Genomic DNA, 24,770 nt, shown 5'->3' on the forward strand with positions numbered 1-24,770 from the left:
CTCTCTCTCTCTCTCTCTCTCTCTCTCTCTCTCTCTCTCTCTCTCTCTCTCTCTCTCTCTCTCTCTCTCTCTCTCTCTCTCTCTCTCTCTCTCTCTCTCTCTTCTCTCTCTCTCTCTCTCTCTCTCTCTCTCTCTCTCTCTCTCTCTCTCTCTCTCTCTCTCTCTCTCTCTCTCTCTCTCTCTCTCTCTCTCTCTCTCTCTCTCTCTCTCTCTCTCTCTCTCTCTCTCTCTCTCTCTCTCTCTCTCTCTCTCTCTCTCTCTCTCTCTCTCTCTCTCTCTCTCTCTCTCTCTCTCTCTCTCTCTCTCTCTCTCTCTCTCTCTCTCTCTCTCTCTCTCTCTCTCTCTCTCTCTCTCTCTCTCTCTCTCTCTCTCTCTCTCTCTCTCTCTCTCTCTCTCTCTCTCTCTCTCTCTCTCTCTCTCTCTCTCTCTCTCTCTCTCTCTCTCTCTCTCTCTCTCTCTCTCTCTCTCTCTCTCTCTCTCTCTCTCTCTCTCTCTCTCTCTCTCTCTCTCTCTCTCTCTCTCTCTCTCTCTCTCTCTCTCTCTCTCTCTCTCTCTCTCTCTCTCTCTCTCTCTCTCTCTCTCTCTCTCTCTCTCTCTCTCTCTCTCTCTCTCTCTCTCTCTCTCTCTCTCTCTCTCTCTCTCTCTCTCTCTTTTTTTTTTTTTTTTTTTTTATTTAAACAAAACTTAATACAAAGGAACATGTACCCAAAGGCGCACTGTCGTGTGCTACCTATTCTAAGGGTACTACAATCTATTTCTCTACAATATTTACAAGACTTAAAAATAGATAATATACAAGATGGTCAGCATGTAAATGGAGCACTATTCGTTTCACTTCACTAGCACTATTCACGCACTGCACTACACTGAGTGTCACGTCACAAAGAGTGTCAGAGGAGTTGGCAGTGTCTGTCTCCACTTATGTGCCATCAGTTTGACACTGTGTGTTCATCTCCTGGACGTGAGGCACCGCGGCCGTGAACAAGTTCCACATCCTGGAGACGCGTCCTGCGAAGGTGCGTTGATGCTGACACCCGTGGGATCGCGGCACCTCTACGGCGTCACCACCATTGAGCACCGTTCTCGTGCTCCGTGCGGTGACTCTTAGAGGATGACGCAGCCCTGCCAGATGTGGCACTCTTTGCACCTGTGCCTTATGGAACACTACGATCGCCGCCACGTCTCTGCGGTGTTCCAGTGAATCAAGGGGACGCTCAGGCTCTGGGTGAGGTGGTAGTGCAGCATCTACTAGCCGTATGGCGCGGCGTTGGATGCTGTCCAGTCTCCTTCTGTGTGTGGCGGCACAGGACATCCAGGAGAGAGCTGCGTATTCAAGGTGGGGCCGCACCTGTGCCTTGTACAGCAGCAGTCTCCCCTTCCTGTCGAGGAAACTGGCGATCCTTCTGAGGCGGAGATCCTGTGAGAGGCTTTCTTGGCAATGGTTTTGACATGCCTGTCAAACCTCAGCCCTCGATCCACCTCCACTCCAAGTATCTTGACGTCATCTTGGGTGGGAGAGCAGCAACGCCAAAGACAACTTTCCTGCCATTGCTGCCATGGCGGCTGGGGACCGAGACAACCATTGCTTGTGTCTTCTCCGGCGCGAATGTCACTTGCCAGCGAGCACCCACTCCTTTATCACTCGTAGCTGCTGATTGATGGCCTCAGCAGCCCGCCCACTGTCCTGGCGTGGATAGGTATAGGAGAGGGTGCAGTCATCAGCATAGGCCATGACTCCTGGCAGTAGCTGGAGAAGATCATCCACGTAGATATTCCACAGGAGTGGGCCAAGAATTGAACCCTGTGGCACTGATGCCTCCACAGGCAGGGACTCAGATGTTTGCCCGTTGACAACCACCTTGAGGCTTCTGTCCTGCAGGTAATTTCCCAGAGTCGTAGCAAGCCACCCTGGATGCCTTTAGCACGAAGCTTTTCTAGTAATCCGTTGTGCCATACTTTATCAAAAGCTCCTGCTATGTCCAAAGCAACCACTATAGTGTCCTTGCCGTCGTCGAGGGCGTCCTGCCAATGCCTGGTGAGAAGCATCATTAGGTCGGAGGTTGACCTTCCAGGTCTGAACCCAAACTGTTGGTCTGAGAGGAGGGCATTGTCCTTGAGATGGCTACACACCACCTCTGCCACGACCCTCTCAAACACTTTACCCACCACTGACAACAGGGATATGGGTCTGTAGTTTTTTGGGTCCGTCCTGGAGCTTTTTGTGTGCAGGAACTACTCGAGCCTCCTTCCACACTGAAGGCCAGACGTTTTCCCGTACACAAGTTGTGAACTTGGGTGAGAGGGCAGCCAGTTCCTGGGAGCATCGCTTCAGCAGGTGCGGGCTGATGTCATCAGGGCCGGTGGCTTTCTGTGTGTCCAGCCCCCGCAATAATCGCTTCACCTGCTGATGCGTCACCTCCACCATGGTGACAGTCTTCTCACATTGCTGGACCAGCTGAGGCGGTGGCTGCTGTCTCTCTCTCTCTCTCTCTCTCTCTCTCTCTCTCTCTCTCTCTCTCTCTCTCTCTCTCTCTCTCTCTCTCTCTCTCTCTCTCTCTCTCTCTCTCTCTCTCTCTCTCTCTCTCTCTCTCTCTCTCTCTCTCTCTCTCTCTCTCTCTCTCTCTCTCTCTCTCTCTCTCTCTCTCTCTCTCTCTCTCTCTCTCTCTCTCTCTCTCTCTCTCTCTCTCTCTCTCTCTCTCTCTCTCTCTCTCTCTCTCTCTCTCTCTCTCTCTCTCTCTCTCTCTCTCTCTCTCTCTCTCTCTCTCTCTCTCTCTCTCTCTCTCTCTCTCTCTCTCTCTCTCTCTCTCTCTCTCTCTCTCTCTCTCTCTCTCTCTCTCTCTCTCTCTCTCTCTCTCTCTCTCTCTCTCTCTCTCTCTCTCTCTCTCTCTCTCTCTCTCTCTCTCTCTCTCTCTCTCTCTCTCTCTCTCTCTCTCTCTCTCTCTCTCTCTCTCTCTCTCTCTCTCTCTCTCTCTCTCTCTCTCTCTCTCTCTCTCTCTCTCTCTCTCTCTCTCTCTCTCTCTCTCTCTCTCTCTCTCTCTCTCTCTCTCTCTCTCTCTCTCTCTCTCTCTCTCTCTCTCTCTCTCTCTCTCTCTCTCTCTCTCTCTCTCTCTCTCTCTCTCTCTCTCTCTCTCTCTCTCTCTCTCTCTCTCTCTCTCTCTCTCTCTCTCTCTCTCTCTCTCTCTCTCTCTCTCTCTCTCTCTCTCTCTCTCTCTCTCTCTCTCTCTCTCTCTCTCTCTCTCTCTCTCTCTCTCTCTCTCTCTCTCTCTCTCTCTCTCTCTCTCTCTCTCTCTCTCTCTCTCTCTCTCTCTCTCTCTCTCTCTCTCTCTCTCTCTCTCTCTCTCTCTCTCTCTCTCTCTCTCTCTCTCTCTCTCTCTCTCTCTCTCTCTCTCTCTCTCTCTCTCTCTCTCTCTCTCTCTCTCTCTCTCTCTCTCTCTCTCTCTCTCTCTCTCTCTCTCTCTCTCTCTCTCTCTCTCTCTCTCTCTCTCTCTCTCTCTCTCTCTCTCTCTCTCTCTCTCTCTCTCTCTCTCTCTCTCTCTCTCTCTCTCTCTCTCTCTCTCTCTCTCTCTCTCTCTCTCTCTCTCTCTCTCTCTCTCTCTCTCTCTCTCTCTCTCTCTCTCTCTCTCTCTCTCTCTCTCTCTCTCTCTCTCTCTCTCTCTCTCTCTCTCTCTCTCTCTCTCTCTCTCTCTCTCTCTCTCTCTCTCTCTCTCTCTCTCTCTCTCTCTCTCTCTCTCTCTCTCTCTCTCTCTCTCTCTCTCTCTCTCTCTCTCTCTCTCTCTCTCTCTCTCTCTCTCTCTCTCTCTCTCTCTCTTTTTTTTTTTTTATTTAAACAAAACTTAATACAAAGAACATGTACCCAAAGGCGCACTGTCGTGTGCTACCTATTCTAAGGGTACTACAATCTATTTCTCTACAATATTTACAAGACTTAAAAATAGATAATATACAAGATGGTCAGCATGTAAATGGAGCACTATTCGTTTCACTTCACTAGCACTATTCACGCACTGCACTACACTGAGTGTCACGTCACAAAGAGTGTCAGAGGAGTTGGCAGTGTCTGTCTCCACTTATGTGCCATCAGTTTGACACTGTGTGTGTTCATCTCCTGGACGTGAGGCACCGCGGCCGTGAACAAGTTCCACATCCTGGAGACGCGTCCTGCGAAGGTGCGTTGATGCTGACACCCGTGGGATCGCGGCACCTCTACGGCGTCACCACCATTGAGCACCGTTCTCGTGCTCCGTGCGGTGACTCTTAGAGGATGACGCAGCCCTGCCAGATGTGGCACTCTTTGCACCTGTGCCTTATGGAACACTACGATCGCCGCCACGTCTCTGCGGTGTTCCAGTGAATCAAGGGACGCTCAGGCTCTGGGTGAGGTGGTAGTGCAGCATCTACTAGCCGTATGGCGCGGCGTTGGATGCTGTCCAGTCTCCTTCTGTGTGTGGCGGCACAGGACATCCAGGAGAGCTGCGTATTCAAGGTGGGGCCGCACCTGTGCCTTGTACAGCAGCAGTCTCCCCTTCCTGTCGAGGAAACTGGCGATCCTTCTGAGAGCGGAGATCCTGTGAGAGGCTTTCTTGGCAATGGTTTTGACATGCCTGTCAAACCTCAGCCCTCGATCCACCTCCACTCCAAGTATCTTGACGTCATCTTGGGTGGGAGAGCAGCAACGCCAAAGACAACTTTCCTGCCATTGCTGCCATGGCGGCTGGGGACCGAGACAACCATTGCTTGTGTCTTCTCCGGCGCGAATGTCACTTGCCAGCGAGCACCCCACTCCTTTATCACTCGTAGCTGCTGATTGATGGCCTCAGCAGCCCGCCCACTGTCCTGGCGTGGATAGGTATAGGAGAGGTGCAGTCATCAGCATAGGCCATGACTCCTGGCAGTAGCTGGAGAAGATCATCCACGTAGATATTCCACAGGAGTGGGCCAAGAATTGAACCCTGTGGCACTGATGCCTCCACAGGCAGGGACTCAGATGTTTGCCCGTTGACAACCACCTTGAGGCTTCTGTCCTGCAGGTAATTTCCCAGAGTCGTAGCAAGCCACCCTGGATGCCTTTAGCACGAAGCTTTTCTAGTAATCCGTTGTGCCATACTTTATCAAAAGCTCCTGCTATGTCCAAAGCAACCACTATAGTGTCCTTGCCGTCGTCGAGGGCGTCCTGCCAATGCCTGGTGAGAAGCATCATTAGGTCGGAGGTTGACCTTCCAGGTCTGAACCCAAACTGTTGGTCTGAGAGGAGGGCATTGTCCTTGAGATGGCTACACACCACCTCTGCCACGACCCTCTCAAACACTTTACCCACCACTGACAACAGGGATATGGGTCTGTAGTTTTTGGGTCCGTCCTGGAGCTTTTTGTGTGCAGGAACTACTCGAGCCTCCTTCCACACTGAAGGCCAGACGTTTTCCCGTACACAAGTTGTGAACTTGGGTGAGAGGGCAGCCAGTTCCTGGGAGCATCGCTTCAGCAGGTGCGGGCTGATGTCATCAGGGCCGGTGGCTTTCTGTGTGTCCAGCCCCGCAATAATCGCTTCACCTGCTGATGCGTCACCTCCACCATGGTGACAGTCTTCTCACATTGCTGGACCAGCTGAGGCGGTGGCTGCTGTGGATTCCCACCTTCATTTTCCAGCAAACAAGGAAGCCAGCAACTGTGCCCTCTCCTTACTGCTGGTGGCGACAGTACCGTCCTGCTTGCTGAGGGAGGGATGGATTCTTGGTGGCCAGTTCCTGTTTGTCCTTAACAAGAGACCACCAAGTTTTGTTTCCTACGCCAGTGCCACACAGTTTCCGGCGCAGGCTTTCCTCCCACTTTTTTAAGGCCCACTTGCTGGTTACCACCATCCTCCTGCATGCAGCCCTGTGCAGGTCCTTGTTGCGCCGAGTCGGGTTCCTCTTGTAGCGGAGCCAGGCAGCATACTTTGCCTCAGCAGCAACACGGCAACGGTAGCCAAACCATGGCTGATCCGTCGATCTGGTGGTGTATTCCCTGTGTGGGACGTGGCGTCTCTGGAGGGCGAGAAGGTGAGAGGTGAGTGCAAGTGCTTCACTCTCTGCTCCTCCCTGTAGCAGAGTGGCCCATGGGGTGTGGGTCAGGTCGCGGCGCAGGGAAGCCCAGTCTGCTTTGTTCCACAGCCAGATGGTGCGGGTGGTGGCCTCGTCCTGAGCCACGCCCACTTCCAGCTGTGTCAGTACAGCGTGATGGTCAGAGCTGCCCACGAGCCCCAGCTGATGACACTGAAGCTTGTCTTCCTGGTAGTCTGAGATGACAGGGTCTAATGTCCCTCCTCGTTCATGTGTGGGGAAGGTGACATGATCTGTCAGACCCTGCACCTCAGGAGATTCTCGTAGGCGTCTCTTTCCAGGTGGTGATTGAGATCCCCCACAATCAGCACGTGGCTGCAGCTGTGTGCCATCATCAGGTTGTCTAAGGTCTCAGTCAGGTACAGGAGTGAGTCAGGCCCTTGTCGCGGGGGGCGATACAGGGCACACAGCAGGAGGGCTGAGCGGTCTGCCAGCATTACTCGGAAGTACATCATCTCCATCATTGGAGGCGTGTCTATGTCGAGTAGCTGGGCCTGCATTCCTTCCTTGAAGCAGACAGCCACTCCACCTCCTGTTCGCTCCTGTCGGTCCCTCCTCACCCAGTGGGTGAAGCCCTGCATCCTGCCATACGTGGGCTCCACCTCACTGTTCAGCCATGTCTCTCACCACAACAACGTCTGCATTGTGTCGTTGCACACAGTTGTGGTATAAGTCTGCAAGGTTAGTCCGGAGACCACGGACGTTGCTAGAGACGACCTTTAGTTGGCGGCGGGGCAAGCTGGCTGGCTCTCTCTCTCTCTCTCTCTCTCTCTCTCTCTCTCTCTCTCTCTCTCTCTCTCTCTCTCTCTCTCTCTCTCTCTCTCTCTCTCTCTCTCTCTCTCTCTCTCTCTCTCTCTCTCTCTCTCTCTCTCTCTCTCTCTCTCTCTCTCTCTCTCTCTCTCTCTCTCTCTTTCTAACTGTTTGTCTTCCTGTCTTTGTTGTTGCTGCCTCCACAGTTGCTGGGGATGGGGTTGCTGTCTGGCATCACTGATGAGGTGCTCTGCTCTCTTCTGCACTTTGTCTAGCAGGTTGAGGAGGCATGGGGCACTTGAGCAGCGCGTACTCCATGATAGGCCTGACATGAGCCTTGTACAGAGTCAGGAGCCCATCGGCGTCAAGGAGGTGTCTCAGACAACGCAACAATGTCACCTTCTGCGATGCTTTTTGAGCTACATCTTAACCCTTAACGTACGGTGATCGTTTTGGTACAATAGCACCGTTGCGTGCGGAGAGCCGGGGATCGTTCATTTAATCACGATTTTTCCACGCTAAACGTTTGAATCTCTCCCCCTCACTATTGGTCCTGGGGAAAGTGGAGGTATCTGGTATCTTTTCTCGAAGAGCAGCTTTGAGTCCACCTCTAAACCAAGGAGGTTTGGAGGTGTCCTTTTGGAGGTGGCTGTCTTGTAAGGGATGCTGTTATCACCCATCCTCAGCCTTCCACGCAGCTCACGCGTCCTTGTGAGAACAGGATGTCACCATAGCCTGAGTCTTTTCAGAGGCAAACTTGACTTGCAATCGGTCACCCCAGGCCATGATATCTTAGAGTAGTGTGTTGGCAGTCTGCATTTCTGCCTGCTTTCCCCTCTCTAAAGTCAAGGAGATGGTGCAGTCATCTGCATTCCACCACTGTTTTGGGTCCAGCTTCTCCTTCCTCTTCTTCCTTTCTCTTTGTCTTCTTTTCCACTGTGTAATACGACACCACTGGAGAACAGTGTAGAGTCTTAGCACCATAAAGTTTCTTGTGTGTAGATGATGAATGATGTAATGTGATTTTTCTTGCAGGTGTGAGATTGCCATCTCATGAATAGCCCACAAAAATCTCTGCCAGTACTGCATCTCTGAAGTTATCAGGCCTGACATTCTCTGAGGCAATGAGGGAATCCTGTTTCATCTGGAAGAGAGTACAAGTGTCATCAGCCTGAGAAGAAGAGTACAGCAGCAATAGTAGCATCAGGACCTAGCTGGTACAAGTAGTTGCATGAGGATGTTAACAGAAACAGCAGGAAAAATGCAGGAAATTCCCTTTAAGTTCTGCTGGTGGGACTGACAAACAACCTTCAGGACTTGCACAGGCATAACAATTTGCTTCCCTCCTTCTCCTCCATTCTGGGAAGAAAAAATGTAAGAAGTTCTTTCAGCATAGATCAAGAAACACCACTACCTTCAGGCCTGGCCAGCACAAGTTCTGTACACACTTCTATTATGAATGGTGCTATCAAAATAAATAAATTACATGTTTCAGGATATTTTGCACTTTTCAAATTGCACATAATGATGGAATTATGCTATGTGAATAACAAGTCATGAAGCAAGGACTGGCATATAGACTAAGTTTAAGGGGAGATTTGCACAAGGACCTGTCCCTCACCCTTAATGGGAGAGGATCAGGAATGAAGAGCCGACCCTCCATGCATGGGGAGGGATGGATTCTCTATGTGCAAAAGTTGTCTCAAATTTAAGTCTATGCTAGTTCCAGTTTCAAGGCATGAATTGTGACCACCAGAAAACTTGTTTACTTGCAAATTATCACTAGCTACATAAATTTATTTTACACAAAAAAATAACAACATTGCTTAAAATTGCAAAACTAAATACTTCACATGAGTCCCAATAGTCACACAATCATACCATAATAACAATGAATCCTTGACAAGACATTACACTGGAGGTAAGTAGTTGGCTGTTGATGAGGTGCTGTGACAGTAGCAGACAGGGAGGGCACCCAGTACTGGCTGTAGACACCCTCCACTTGGCTCTTACTCACGTCCGGCCCAGTGGCGAGACGAGGCAAGACACCACCAGCTTTCTCTGCAATCAAACTTCTGCAAAAAATAGTAACACTTTAGGAAAATAGTTATGAAGACAATAAACATGCTCAGTATTATTCTCACTCAAACACAAACTTTCTACAAAAACTTCCATACTTAAACTTTTTTCTATATCCATCAATTATCAAAAAAATTATCTTAGAGCAAATAACTTTCACATGCAAATCTGACAATAAAAAGCAGAGCCAAGCATCCTCTCCTCCCATTCTACAATGATACTGCAAACCAATCCTTGTAACCATCTTGATGAACATTTCACAAGGTGCACCAACTCACTAATAACATTCACTCATTCATACATTGACAGAACACTACTGCTGCTGCTATAGTGGTGGTATGCTCTACACACAGGAACAAATTAAGGCAATGATAAAGAATACACAGCAAGAAATAAGGTGCCAAAATTGAAAGAAAAGACTATGATGAGCAACTGCAAAAAAATGATCTCTTTTAAGAACACTGAAGAAAACAAACAAGAAAAAAAGCTTTCCCCATAAAAAGATCCCACTGATAAAATTGTCCAAACATCACAGGCCCCCTTATTACACCTGAGAGAGAGAGAGAGAGAGAGAGAGAGAGAGAGAGAGAGAGAGAGAGAGAGAGAGAGAGAGAGAGAGAGAGAGAGAGAGAGAGAGAGAGAGAGAGAGAGAGAGAGAGAGAGAGAGAGAGAGAGAGAGAGAGAAAGAGAGAGAGAGAGAGAGAGAGAGAGAGAGAGAGAGAGAGACAGACAGACTCACCAGGCCACCAAGCAGACACAAAAGCGAGCCAAGGCAAAAGTGTGTGAGTACTGCTCACGGAAAGGACACACTTCTGCTACTTGCCACGCCAGAACTGACGATTTACGTCAGGAGCGTCTCCTACAGCGGCTTCTTACGGTGGAAAGATACACAGCCACACCCTTCCCACCTGCAGCGCCTCAGCCCGCCCACCCCCTCACTTCATTTCAGTCCTTGCCACAACCTCGCCCACTCCTTCCTCAGCCTGGTATCTGGAATCAGAACCAGGGGCGGCAGTGGACCACTCCTCTTCACCAGTACCAGCAGTCGGCCGCGGACCCTAACCACCACCTCGGACTAGCAGGCCTCGCTCACTACCATCCCTCACCATGGTACAGCCAGCTTGCCCCGCCGCCAACTAAAGGTCGTCTCTAGCAACGTCCGTGGTCTCCGGACTAACCTTGCAGACTTATACCACAACTGTGTGCAACGACACAATGCAGACGTTGTTGTGGTGACCGAGACATGGCTGAACAGTGAGGTGGAGCCCACGTATGGCAGGATGCAGGGCTTCACCCACTGGGTGAGGAGGGACCGACAGGAGCGAACAGGAGGTGGAGTGGCTGTCTGCTTCAAGGAAGGAATGCAGGCCCAGCTACTCGACATAGACACGCCTCCAATGATGGAGATGATGTACTTCCGAGTAATGCTGGCAGACCGCTCAGCCCTCCTGCTGTGTGCCCTGTATCGCCCCCCGCGACAAGGGCCTGACTCACTCCTGTACCTGACTGAGACCTTAGACAACCTGATGATGGCACACAGCTGCAGCCACGTGCTGATTGTGGGGGATCTCAATCACCACCTGGAAAGAGACGCCTACGAGAATCTCCTGGAGGTGCAGGGTCTGACAGATCATGTCACCTTCCCACACATGAACGAGGAGGGACATTAGACCCTGTCATCTCAGACTACCAGGAAGACAAGCTTCAGTGTCATCAGCTGGGGCTCGTGGGCAGCTCTGACCATCACGCTGTACTGACACAGCTGGAAGTGGGCGTGGCTCAGGACGAGGCCACCACCCGCACCATCTGGCTGTGGAACAAAGCAGACTGGGCTTCCCTGCGCCGCGACCTGACCCACACCCCATGGGCCACTCTGCTACAGGGAGGAGCAGAGAGTGAAGCACTTGCACTCACCTCTCACCTTCTCGCCCTCCAGAGACGCCACGTCCCACACAGGGAATACACCACCAGATCGACGGATCAGCCATGGTTTGGCTACCGTTGCCGTGTTGCTGCCGAGGCAAAGTATGCTGCCTGGCTCCGCTACAAGAGGAACCCGACTCGGCGCAACAAGGACCTGCACAGGGCTGCATGCAGGAGGATGGTGGTAACCAGCAAGTGGGCCTTAAAAAAGTGGGAGGAAAGCCTGCGCCGGAAACTGTGTGGCACTGGCGTAGGAAACAAAACTTGGTGGTCTCTTGTTAAGGACAAACAAGGAACTGGCCACCAAGAATCCATCCCTCCCTCAGCAAGCAGGACGGTACTGTCGCCACCAGCAGTAAGGAGAGGGCACAGTTGCTGGCTTCCTTGTTTGCTGGAAAAATGAAGGTCGGGAATCCACAGCAGCCACCGCCTCAGCTGGTCCAGCAATGTGAGAAGACTGTCACCATGGTGGAGGTGACGCATCAGCAGGTGAAGCGATTATTGCGGGGCTGGACACACAGAAAGCCACCGGCCCTGATGACATCAGCCCGCACCTGCTGAAGCGATGCTCCCAGGAACTGGCTGCCCCTCTCACCCAAGTCTTCACAACTTGTGTACGGGAAAACGTCTGGCCTTCAGTGTGGAAGGAGGCTCGAGTAGTTCCTGCACACAAAAAGCTCCAGGACGGACCCAAAAACTACAGACCCATATCCCTGTTGTCAGTGGTGGGTAAAGTGTTTGAGAGGGTCGTGGCAGAGGTGGTGTGTAGCCATCTCAAGGACAATGCCCTCCTCTCAGACCAACAGTTTGGGTTCAGACCTGGAAGGTCAACCTCCGACCTAATGATGCTTCTCACCAGGCATTGGCAGGACGCCCTCGACGACGGCAAGGACACTATAGTGGTTGCTTTGGACATAGCAGGAGCTTTTGATAAAGTATGGCACAACGGATTACTAGAAAAGCTTCGTGCTAAAGGCATCCAGGGTGGCTTGCTACGACTCTTGGGAAATTACCTGCAGGACAGAAGCCTCAAGGTGGTTGTCAACGGGCAAACATCTGAGTCCCTGCCTGTGGAGGCATCAGTGCCACAGGGTTCAATTCTTGGCCCACTCCTGTGGAATATCTACGTGGATGATCTTCTCCAGCTACTGCCAGGAGTCATGGCCTATGCTGATGACTGCACCCTCTCCTATACCTATCCACGCCAGGACAGTGGGCGGGCTGCTGAGGCCATCAATCAGCAGCTACGAGTGATAAAGGAGTGGGGTGCTCGCTGGCAAGTGACATTCGCGCCGGAGAAGACACAAGCAATGGTTGTCTCTCGGTCCCCAGCCGCCATGGCAGCAATGGCAGGAAAGTTGTCTTTTGGCGCTGCTGCTCTCCCACTCCAAGATGACGTCAAGATACTTGGAGTGGAGGTGGATCGAGGGCTGAGGTTTGACAGGCATGTCAAAACCATTGCCAAGAAAGCCTCTCACAGGATCTCCGCTCTCAGAAGGATCGCCAGTTTCCTCGACAGGAAGGGAGACTGCTGCTGTACAAGGCACAGGTGCGGCCCCACCTTGAATACGCAGCTCTCTCCTGGATGTCCTGTGCCGCCACACACAGAAGGAGACTGGACAGCATCCAACGCCGCGCCATACGGCTAGTAGATGCTGCACTACCACCTCACCCAGAGCCTGAGCGTCCCTTGATTCACTGGAACACCGCAGAGACGTGGCGGCGATCGTAGTGTTCCATAAGGCACAGGTGCAAAGAGTGCCACATCTGGCAGGGCTGCGTCATCCTCTAAGAGTCACCGCACGGAGCACGAGAACGGTGCTCAATGGTGGTGACGCCGTAGAGGTGCCGCGATCCCACGGGTGTCAGCATCAACGCACCTTCGCAGGACGCGTCTCCAGGATGTGGAACTTGTTCACGGCCGCGGTGCCTCACGTCCAGGAGATGAACACACACAGTGTCAAACTGATGGCACATAAGTGGAGACAGACACTGCCAACTCCTCTGACACTCTTTGTGACGTGACACTCAGTGTAGTGCAGTGCGTGAATAGTGCTAGTGAAGTGAAACGAATAGTGCTCCATTTACATGCTGACCATCTTGTATATTATCTATTTTTAAGTCTTGTAAATATTGTAGAGAAATAGATTGTAGTACCCTTAGAATAGGTAGCACACGACAGTGCGCCTTTGGGTACATGTTCCTTTGTATAAAGTTTTGTTTAAATAAAAAAAAAAAAAAGAGAGAGAGAGAGAGAGAGAGAGAGAGAGAGAGAGAGAGAGAGAGAGAGAGAGAGAGAGAGAGAGAGAGTCTTTGACGTCAAGATACTTGGAGTGGGTGGATCAAGGGCTGAGGTTTGACAGGCATGTCAAAACCATTGCCAAGAAAGCCTCTCACAGGATCTCCGCTCTCAGAAGGATCGCCAGTTTCCTCGACAGGAAGGGAGACTGCTGCTGTACAAGGCACAGGTGCGGCCCCACCTTGAATACGCAGCTCTCTCCTGGATGTCCTGTGCCGCCACACACAGAAGGAGACTGGACAGCATCCAACGCCGCGCCATACGGCTAGTAGATGCTGCACTACCACCTCACCCAGAGCCTGAGCGTCCCTTGATTCACTGGAACACCGCAGAGACGTGGCGGCGATCGTAGTGTTCCATAAGGCACAGGTGCAAAGAGTGCCACATCTGGCAGGGCTGCGTCATCCTCTAAGAGTCACCGCACGGAGCACGAGAACGGTGCTCAATGGTGGTGACGCCGTAGAGGTGCCGCGATCCCACGGGTGTCAGCATCAACGCACCTTCGCAGGACGCGTCTCCAGGATGTGGAACTTGTTCACGGCCGCGGTGCCTCACGTCCAGGAGATGAACACTCACAGTGTCAAACTGATGGCACATAAGTGGAGACAGACACTGCCAACTCCTCTGACACTCTTTGTGACGTGACACTCAGTGTAGTGCAGTGCGTGAATAGTGCTAGTGAAGTGAAACGAATAGTGCTCCATTTACATGCTGACCATCTTGTATATTATCTATTTTAAGTCTTGTAAATATTGTAGAAATAGATTGTAGTACCCTTAGAATAGGTAGCACACGACAGTGCGCCTTTGGGTACATGTTCCTTTGTATTAAGTTTTGTTTAAATAAAAAAAAAAAAAAAAAGAGAGAGAGAGAGAGAGAGAGAGAGAGAGAGAGAGAGAGAGAGAGAGAGAGAGAGAGAGAGAGAGAGAGAGAGAGAGAGAGAGAGAGAGAGAGAGAGAGAGAGAGAGAGAGAGAGAGAGAGAGAGAGAGAGAGAGAGAGAGAGAGAGAGAGAGAGAGAGAGAGAGAGAGAGAGAGAGAGAGAGAGAGAGAGAGAGAGAGAGAGAGAGAGAGAGAGAGAGAGAGAGAGAGAGAGAGAGAGAGAGAGAGAGAGAGAGAGAGAGAGAGAGAGAGAGAGAGAGAGAGAGAGAGAGAGAGAGAGAGAGAGAGAGAGAGAGAGAGAGAGAGAGAGAGAGAGAGAGAGAGAGAGAGAGAGAGAGAGAGAGAGAGAGAGAGAGAGAGAGAGAGAGAGAGAGAGAGAGAGAGAGAGAGAGAGAGAGAGAGAGAGAGAGTCAGGTCAGAGGTCGTAGAGAGAGGACGTGTTCACAGGTCGCTCCGTAGCTGTGGATAGAATTTGCACGTGGTTTCATCTCATCTGCAGACAGTGCTGTGATAGTGAACAGTGTTGTGATAATGAACAGCGTTATGACAGTGAAGTGTCGCAAGGCCATAGGGGCTACAGTGACGAGTTCAGTCTTTGTTCCGCTCATCCCTTGTGGTGTCCTCTTATCCGTACTCGGTGTTCTCCGGTGCCCTCCAGTAACAGTGCCGGGGATTCATTCAGTGTTGTGACAGTAAAGTGCAACGGCGGAGATTCAGTGTTGTGTCAGTGTACAATGTACAGTTCCACCCCCTACACGTCCTGATACTGCACTCTACACGGAGGATATAAATCCCCTGGGAATCTACCCCAAGCACCCACACACCCCTTAACCAGAGCTAATTAACTCCAGTACCGAGACCCTGACCTGACCTGACCGCACCCTACCCAACCCTACGTCCACCGCGATTTGCCACAGCTATCACCACCACCATCACCTGTTGACTGCACCCAACTCCACCAACACCCTACAAGCATGGTTACGGAGTGTCTGTCACGTCTTATTGAAAGACCCACAGGCCTTTGTGGGTACAGGCCTGCTTTCTGGTGTGCAGTGTGTGGTCGGAAGGTAAATCTACAATCAGACAAGCAGTGCGTCACAGAAAGTTGTCCTAACTTATGTCATGCACACTGTTTGGGTGGCGAGGCAAAATTTAAATGTGGCAACACAGAACATCTTCGTGGATTGGCAGGAATTAGTGACTCAGTGACGTTCACCAGCCGCATCACTGAGGCAGACATACACCAAACCAATACAACAGCCCAGAGTCCTCAGACTGAAGAGGCCAACGAGGACGGTTTGGACGACCTACAGAAGGAGGAACTAGTGACCTTGTTAAGAACAGCTCGGAAGGAACTAGCCTCTAGTAATGCACAATTGACACACTACAGACAAGTAACTGCTGACCTGGAGGATAAAAGGAGTGTGTTAGTGGAGGCTTTGTCAGTAGTGGACACATTACTAGCCACACGAGCTAGCGAGGACTTTGAACAGAGGTCTGTAGCGTGTACAGCGAGACCTGACAACATTGACCGTGAGGCTGGACTTATCTTCCCCAGGGAAGGCAGAGAACACACACCTGGCGTGGATACCGACATCTCTTTCCCTCCTCAAATATCCAGTACCACTACCTCACCCCCACACCCACCCCAACCTGCTCCTGAATCAGCTGAGGAGCAGCAACCAGCACCTGCTCATGGTGGTGAGAGTGAGAGTGTGGAAGGAAGGGAAAGTCATCCTCAACAAGCAGCTCAGAACTCTCGTCCTCACCCTCGACACCTACAGAGGAGAAAACCAGCAGTTAGAAGTAACACCGTCTCTGGAGAAGTGGCAGCTGAGCCGAGGCAACAACTACATTCTAGGCAGCAGCAGCAGGCACGGAAGTGTCCGCAGTGCAAGCGCTGGGGCCATACCCGAGATCAGTGCCCGAGAAAAGGGTGTGATTACTGTCACGGCCGCTTTCACTCCTCTCAAAACTGCAAAACAAGATTAGCTGACCAAAGACAACAAGAATTAGTGTTGGCAGTGAGGGAAAGTAACCAGGAGACACTGAATGCACTGAAAACTGTCGCCTGGCAACTACAACAACCGCACTCACACACAGCGAGGACAGCTGGACCAGCACTGGCCCAAGGGACTCCCATTCCTCAGCACCCCTGGTCCTTCTCCCCTCCACCCCACGCTTTCCATTATGGAGCCGCCCCGCAACACCTCACACAACTACACCAAGGTGGCCGCTAGTGAAGTGAAAATAGTGTCGGCAAACTTAAGAGGTTTTCACACCAACGTCGGTGAACTCACGCATAATGTGATTATTAAACACCGTGCTGACATTGCTTTTGTGTGTGAAACTTTCTTAGATGTTAGTGTGCCAGTGAATTATGCTCGTGCGCGCGGATATTCGGCTTGGCAAAGAAAGGACCGATCTACCCAAGGTGGAGGTGTGGCCTTTTGTTACAAAGAAATGCTCAATGTTAAGGTCATTGAACCAGCCAAGCCTGTGCCCGAGGAGCTTGTTAGTGTTAAAAGTCACTGACAGAAACAGGAAAGGTTCATTGTGTGTTGGGTGTTATCACCCCCCCGTCACAAGGCACTTTACTCATTGACTATATGACAGTGAATATAGACGCAATGATGGTAGCAAATAAGTGTGAAAATGTGATAATAATTGGTGACTTAAACCAAAACACAGTGAGTGAGGCATTTAACACACTCATGGTTGTGCACGACTTGCACAACTATATCACCTTTCCCACTCACCGCTCTGGATCATCCTTCGATCCAGTCGTGACCGACCTTCCCTCCGATACCATACAGTGTTCTTCCCTAAACTTTGTGGGCACTTCGGACCATGTGGCAGTCCTCACAAGGATTAGTTTTAAGAGGCCACGTGAGGAGTGCTACACTCGAACACTGTGGAGGTGGAAGAAGGCAAACTGGCAGGCTATGCGAGCCTCCCTCAAAACTACTGACTGGGATGAAGTGTTATGTGGAGACACTGACCAGCAGGTGGGGCAGTTCACAGAGCTGCTTCACACCCTGCAGGACCGCTGGGTGCCCCACTCCACACACCAAACCAAGGCATCAGACCAAAACCCTGGTTTGGGCCAGAATGTCAAGCTACCTCTGACGCAAAGTACCGTGCCTGGCTCACCTTTAAAAGGCATCCCACAGCATGGAACAGGCAGCGACACAGGGAGGCAACCGACCACATGAGGGCTACTCAAGAGTGGGCCTCTGACCAATGGGTGACTGATCTCAAGAGGAAGCTGCGGGCGGCCAGGTGGGGTCAAAACGCTGGTGGAGTCTTGTTAAGGAGCAACAAGGTGTGTCTAGGGGGAACACCATTCCTCCCCTCCACCGGGATGACGGCACAATAGCGCAGTCTGCCCGAGATAAAGCTAACCTCCCGGCCAAGCATTTCACTGATAAGATGTGTCTCCGACCCTAAAAGATCTCCACCCCCACTACCAAACATAGTGAAAGAAAAATTATCATGTGCCACAACGAGTGAAGTGGAAGTGAAGGCAGTGCTCTCAAACCTTGATGTGACAAAAGCAGTGGGTCCTGATAACATTAGCCCACGCCTTCTTCGCCAGTGTGCTGATGAGCTGGCTCACCCACTCTCTACGATATTCAATCAGTGCTTACGGACCAGCAGGTGGCCAAGTATCTGGAAAGTGGCTAGTGTTGTGCCAGTACACAAGAAAACGAAAGAACAGTGGCAAAAAACTATCGTCCGGTGTCCCTGCTGCCTGTGCTCAGCAAGGTGCTCGAGTCCATAGTGGCCTCAAGAGTCACAGAGCACCTTGAGAAGCACCACCTACTGTGTAGTCGGCAGTTTGGGTTCAGGCCGGGCAGATCGGCCGCTGACCTTCACCTGCTGCTCACCTCGGAATGGAGTGCTGCTCTGGACGCAGGCAAGGCCACTGCAGTTGTTGCCCTTGACATCGAAGGGGCTTTTGACAAGGTGTGGCCTGCAGGCCTCCTTGCAAAGCTCCGTGCTGCAGGTGTGGATGGGCCCCTCTTGTTGCTGTTTGGAGATTACTTGAGAAAAAGGAATCTCAAAGTAGTCATTGATGGCCAAGAGTCTGAACAGCATGCAGTAAAAGCAGGTGTTCCTCAGGAAGCTGTCTCGGCCCCCTGCTCTGGAACATCTACATAAACGACCTCCTGCACTTAATCCCCAGTGTAAGAGCTTATGCTGATGACCTCACGCTGGCTCAGAGCTTCAGCTCAGGGGAGGAGACTGCCACGGCCGACCACATGAACGTTACCCTGAACCGCATTGTGTCGTGGGGCAGCAAGTGGCAAGTAAAATTTGCCCCAAACAAAACACAAATGACAATCATCTCAAGGTCGAGGACGCCCCTTCAGCTCAGCCTTGAGGGGAAAACTATACGGCGGCAAGACGAGATGGATGTACTGGGGGTCACATATGACTTTGCGCTGACCTTCAGGCACCACATAGAGCGTCTAGCCAGGGAGGCCTCGGGTAAGCTGGCGTCACTCAGGAGGATGTCGTGGCTCCTTGACGACAAAGGCCTGGAGATATTGTACAAGGCTCAAGTTCGTTCCTCCCTGGAGTACTCGTGTCTTGCGTGGGGAGGAGCGGCGAGCAGGCATCTTTCCCTGTTGGACAGGGTACAGGCTCGGGCAGTGAGGCTCATAAAGGACAGTGGGGCCAGAAATGAGCCAAAGCTCCACTCCCTTCAGCATCGCAGGGACGTAGCGGGCCTAGCTGTGATGTACAAAATACAGCAACAGCGAATCCCGCATCTCCAAGCTCTCCGCCAGCCCCTGCGGCGGGCACAAGTGACCACCCGGGCTGTCACTTTAATGCCTGGTGAATTATTTCAGTGCCGATGCCGTACTTGGCACCATCAACGTCAGTACGTTCACCATTATGGTAAACTGTGGAACACTTTAATTGCTGCACAGATAGACTTCAGTGAAATGAATCTGCAGCAATTCAAGAAGTGTGTCAACATCTGGTTGCCATAAGCACCATAGTAACAATTGTTAAAACATTTAGAGTTAGGCTTTTAGATAGGGAACACTAAAATGTTCCCTTTAGCCTGTAAAGTGCTACATCATATGTAAAAATATTTTGTAACATACTCTTCAACTATGTATTGATTTGTGTAAATAAAAAGAGAGAGAGAGAGAGAGAGAGAGAGAGAGAGAGAGAGAGAGAGAGAGAGAGAGAGAGAGAGAGAGAGAGAGAGAGAGAGAGAGAGAGAGGAGAAACTACACACACACACACACACACACACACACACACACACACACACACACACACACACACACACACACACACACACACACACACACACACACACACACACACACACACACAACTGAAAACCAGGAATGATCTAAAGGGCAGCTATGAAAATGATGCCAGAAATTAAGACATTCCCTATGAAGAAAGACAGAAGGAAACTTTGAAGGATAAACAGGAAAGAGGAGACCTAATCATGATGTATAATATAGTTAACTGTATGGAAAAGATAAACAGACAAGACCTGGTATCACTAACTAAAGATGGAGATAGATGAATAAGAGGTCACTCTAAGATCATAAGAAGTCAATGTTTTAAGAAAATTAAAAAGTTTAGCTTTCCACACAGGATAGTGGACATCTGGAATGGCTTGAGTGAAGAGATTCTAACAGCAGAAAGTGTGCATAATTTAAGGAAAAGTTGGACAAAATTAGATATGGAGACAGGTCACTATGAGCCCCGTTCAAACCCTGTAATATAAAACTAGATAAATACAACTAAGTACACACACACACACACACACACACACACACACACACACACACACACACACACACACACACACACACACACACACACACACACACACCGCGTAATGTAGTGGTTAGCACGCTCAACTCACAATCAAGAGGGCCAGGTTCGAGTCCCGGGGTGGCGAGGCAAATGGGCAAGCCTCTTAATGTGTGGACCCTGTTCACCTAGCAGTAAATAGGTACGGGATGTAACTCAAGGGGTTGTGGCCTCGCTTTCTCAGTGTGTGTGGAGTGTGTTGTGGTCTCAGTCATACCCGAAGATTGGTCTATGAGCTCTGAGCTCGCTCCATAATGGAGAAGACTGGCTGGGTGACCAGCAGGTGACCAAGGTGAATTTTACACACACACACACACACACACACACACACACACACACACACACACACACACACACACACACACACACACACACACACACACTCTCTCTCTCTCTCTCTCTCTCTCTCTGAGATGGATGGAAAATTACTTGAGGGGGAGAGAAATAAGGACGGTAGTTAAAGATATGAAGTCCAAGTGGAGAGCAGTAGACAGCGGAGTGCCACAGGGATCAGTATTGGCGCCAATACTTTTTCTCATATATATAAATGACATGCCAGAGGGAGTGAACAGCTACATAAATATGTTTGCAGACGATGCGAAACTGTGCAGTCATAAAACAAAAAGAGGATTGTGAAATATTGCAGGAAGACTTAAACAAGATGTGGAAATGAAGTAAAAAATAGAAGATGGAATTCAATGTGGACAAAAGCCATGTCATGGAAATGGGGAAAAGTGAAAGATGACCAGTGTGAATCTATAAGATGGGAGATGGAGTAGAACTAGAAAAAGTAAAAAAGGAAAAGGACTTGGGAGTGACGATGGAAGAAAACAATCACCCAGTAAGCTCTATTAATAGAATTTTGAGAGACATATAATTTGCTAAAGAATATTGGATTAGCATTTCACTATATGGACAAAGAATTGATGAAAAAAATTGATAAGTACTAAAATAAGACCTAGATTGGAATATGCAGGAGTTGTGTGGACCCCCCATAAAAAGAAACACATAAGGAAATTGGAGACTACAAAAAAATGGCTACAAGAATGGTTCCAGAATTTAAAGGGATGACATATGAGAAGAGACTAAAAGCTATGGATCTACCAACCCTGGAACAGAGGAGAGAGAGAGAGGGGATCTGATACAAGTTTATAAATTGATTAACAGTATGGATCAAGTGGATAATGAGAAACTAATCTGGAGAGAAGAATATGACATTAGAAGCACAAGATTGCATAGTAAGAAACTGACGAAGGAAAGATGTCTGAAAGATGTTAAAAAATATAGTTTCTACCAAAGATGTGTTGAGACTTGGAACAGTTTGAGTGAGGAAGTGGTGTCAGCAACGAGTGTGCATAGTTTTAAAGAAAAATTGGATAAGTGTTCTCTTTTAGAGATTTCGGTGAAACTTTTGCTGTCGCATTAGACATATCAAAAGCTTTTGATAGAGTCTGGCATAAAGCTTTGATTTCAAAACTGCCCTCCTATGGCTTCTATCCTTCTCTCTGCAACATTATCTCAAGTTTCCTTTCCGACCGCTCTATTGCTGCTGTGGTAGACAGCTACTGTTCTTCTCCTAAACCTATTAATAGTGGTGTTCCTCAGGGTTCTGTCCTGTCACCCACTCTCTTTCTATTATTCATTAATGACCTTCTTAACCAAACTTCTTGCCCTATCCACTCCTACGCTGATGATACCACCCTACATCTTTCCACGTTTTTTCAGAGACGTCCAACCCTTCAGGAAATCAACAGATCACGCGGGGATGCCATGGAACGCTTGACTTCCGATCTTTCTAAGATTTCCGATTGGGGCAGAGAAAATCTAGTAGTTTTCAATGCCTCAAAAACTCATTCCTCCATCTATCAACTCGACACAACCTTCCAGACAACTATCACTTCTTCTTCTGTGACACCCAACTGTCTCCTCTTCCACAATGAATATCCTCGGTCTGTCCTTTGCTCATAATCTTAACTGGAAACTTCACATCTCATCTCTTGCTAAAACAGCTTCTATGAAATTAGGTGTTCTGAGGCGTCTCCGACAGTTTTTCTCGCCCCTCCAACTGCTTACTCTGTATAAGGGCCTTATCCGTCCCTGTATGGAGTCTCCTCTGATAGGGTGGAATCTCTTCGTCTCAACTGTAACTGTCTTCAGTCTCTTTCTCACCGCCGAAATGTTGCATCCCTTTCTATATTTTATCGCTATTTTCATGGTAACTGTTCTACTGATCTTGCTAACTGCATGCCTCCCCTCCTCCTGCGGCCACGCTGCACAAGGCTTTCTTCTTCCTCTCATCCCTATTCTGTCCAACTCTCTAATGCAAGAGTTAACCAGTACGCTCAATCATTCATCCCTTTCACTGGTAAACTCTGGAACTCCCTCCCTGCATCTGTATTTCCGAATTCCTACAACTTGTCTTCTTTTAAGAGGGAGGTATCGAGGCATTTGCTCCCCTAATTCTGGCTGACGGTTTGGCACTTTTTGAAGTCCTTGCAGAGCCAGCGCTCAAGTGGTCTCTTTTTTGCCCTTGGCTGGCCCTCTTCCCTACATAAAAGAAAAAAAAAAAGATATGGAGACAGGGCCACATGAGCATAAAGCCCAGGCCCTGTAAAACTACAACTAGGTAAAATACAACTAGGTGTGTACACACACACACACACACACACACACACACACACACACACACACACACACACACACACACACACACACACACACACACACACACACACACACACACACACACACACACACCTGAGCTCGCTCTATAATGGGGAAGACTGGCTGGGTGACCAGCAGGCGACCGAGGTGAATACACACACATAGTAAGGAAGAATGGAGACCTAATTTATGAGGACAGATTAAAGCGATTAAAACTTCCAATATTGCCACAGAGGAAAGAAAGAGGAGACCTAATCGCTATATGCAGGTCATGGAAGGGGATGGATCAAGTTGACAAAGACAACTTATTGGTGTGGAACTCATGAAATACACAGGGACACAGTATGAAATTGAAAAAGACCGAGTGTAGAAGAGACATTAAGAAATATAGTTTTCCAAATATGGAACAATTTGGATGAAACAGTGGTTCAAGCAAGAAATATTCATGACTTTAAGGCTAAAATGGACAACTATAGATATGGAGACAGGATAACATAAGTATAGCTCGATCTTTTCCTGCAAAACACAACTAGGTAAATACATCTAAGTAAATACACATACAATATGCTATTACCTTATGAACTTTATCCATTCTATGACTGAGTTTGTGAACTTCAATGTTAGCAAACTAACAGCTTTATATTTTTCCCAGTGAAATTAATGTAAATACAATTATTTTGTTCCAGCATCAGAAACTTTACAATTTTTCTTTTTTTATATTTTCAATGTCTTTGGTGACTATGAATATAGAGTGAAACTATGAATGGAGAGGAAGAGAGAAAAACTCTGGCCTTGCACCAAACACAGGGATTTCAGTGCTGCTCAGAATAATATTACTTTCCTAATGCCAATTTGTCTCCCTTGTTTGAGTGCACTGTTTGTGGTCGAGGGAATCTTGACTACTGCACATCTTATGGACAGGTGTGGTCTTTCCCAGGCATCCAGACACCATTATATCAGGTGAAGTGTGACATGATGGCAGAAGACATGCTGCCATGAGTTGCAAAAATGCTCCCTACCTTACACAGACTCATATGCTCTAATATTTCCTTCCAGCCAATACACATTTGATGCAAGGCATATATGTTGTTTCATGTTTCTAACCTCCCTGAAAGCTTGGAGGTAGGAAGAAGTAGGGGAGGGCTTTGTTTTAACCTATCCCTATCAAACAGCTGGGAAGCCACCAGAACTTGACATTAGTGAAAAGCTATAAAAAGTATGAAAAGTAGTGGCTGATCACCATCAAGCCACTGATTGTGACTCCTGTAGTGGCTAGCTAGAGTGTGGAAACTCAGGTAATCATATTAATAATAACCTTTCAACCTCACAGTGTTATTCAACTTCACACTGTCATTCAACCTTACACTGGCCCCTTGTTACAGTCAGTGCATCATGTAGTTAGTATTTCATGTGATACAACATAAATGAATTCCTCAGACAGTTGCATAAATGTGTTTATTTCACTAGATTTCATTTTGATGATGATGTAAGTGATGCAGACAACCTACCAATCTAAAGTACCATTACACTTATTATTCATTTACTTTTAAGTGAGATAAAAAAGGGGGGGCCTGAACACACATTGGGACAAATCAATGTTGTAGCTGATTCAGACCCATATTGTAGCTGATTCAGACCCATGTTGTGGAAATGCTCCTCCTGTAGCAGCTGGCAACAGCGATGATGTGGAAATACAGATTCAGATTTTTGTTTTAGATGATTCTAACTCATAGCTATATGATAGATAACCCATAATCTGCCTCATGCCAACTGCAACATGAGCATCAAGGTGAAGTGCTTTGTTTATGAGCCACTGATTGTGACTCCTGTAGTGGCTAGCTAGAGTGTGGAAACTCAGGTAATTATATTAATAATAACCTTTCAACCTCACAGTGTTATTCAACTTCACACTGTCATTCAACCTTACACTGGCCCCTTGTTGCAGTCAGTGCATTGAATGGAGATATAGTTATCAGGGGCAACTTAAACCTGTGTCCATTTACTGTTAAACAGAGTGGTGATAATTGCTATTCAACTGGGATGGTGTCCCACACACACATCCAACCATGCCTAGTCTCCTTACAGCTGTAAGAATAATGTCTCCGGTATGTGTGCATTGAGGTAATTTGGCGTATTCTAATTTGATATTCTATGTTATATGAAAATTATAATAACACTGACATAACTAATAATTTTTCTATCAGTGTTTCCATCAAGTAAAACTAAT

General features: G+C 48.9%; 1 long non-coding RNA gene across 1 annotated transcript in view; it reads left to right on the forward strand.

Moving 5' to 3' along the window:
• The window catches only part of LOC123518417, a 14,613-nt gene extending 6,277 nt beyond the window's left edge, over positions 1-8,336 (forward strand). Inside the window, exon 2 of the long non-coding RNA XR_006678786.1 lies at positions 7,881-8,336. This is a non-coding gene — a long non-coding RNA (uncharacterized LOC123518417). The remainder of the gene's footprint in view (positions 1-7,880) is intronic.
• The last annotated feature ends 16,434 nt before the right edge of the window (positions 8,337-24,770 follow it).

This window comes from Portunus trituberculatus, chromosome 43, assembly GCF_017591435.1.
Source record: "Portunus trituberculatus isolate SZX2019 chromosome 43, ASM1759143v1, whole genome shotgun sequence".
Taxonomy (NCBI): Eukaryota; Metazoa; Arthropoda; class Malacostraca; order Decapoda; family Portunidae; genus Portunus; species Portunus trituberculatus.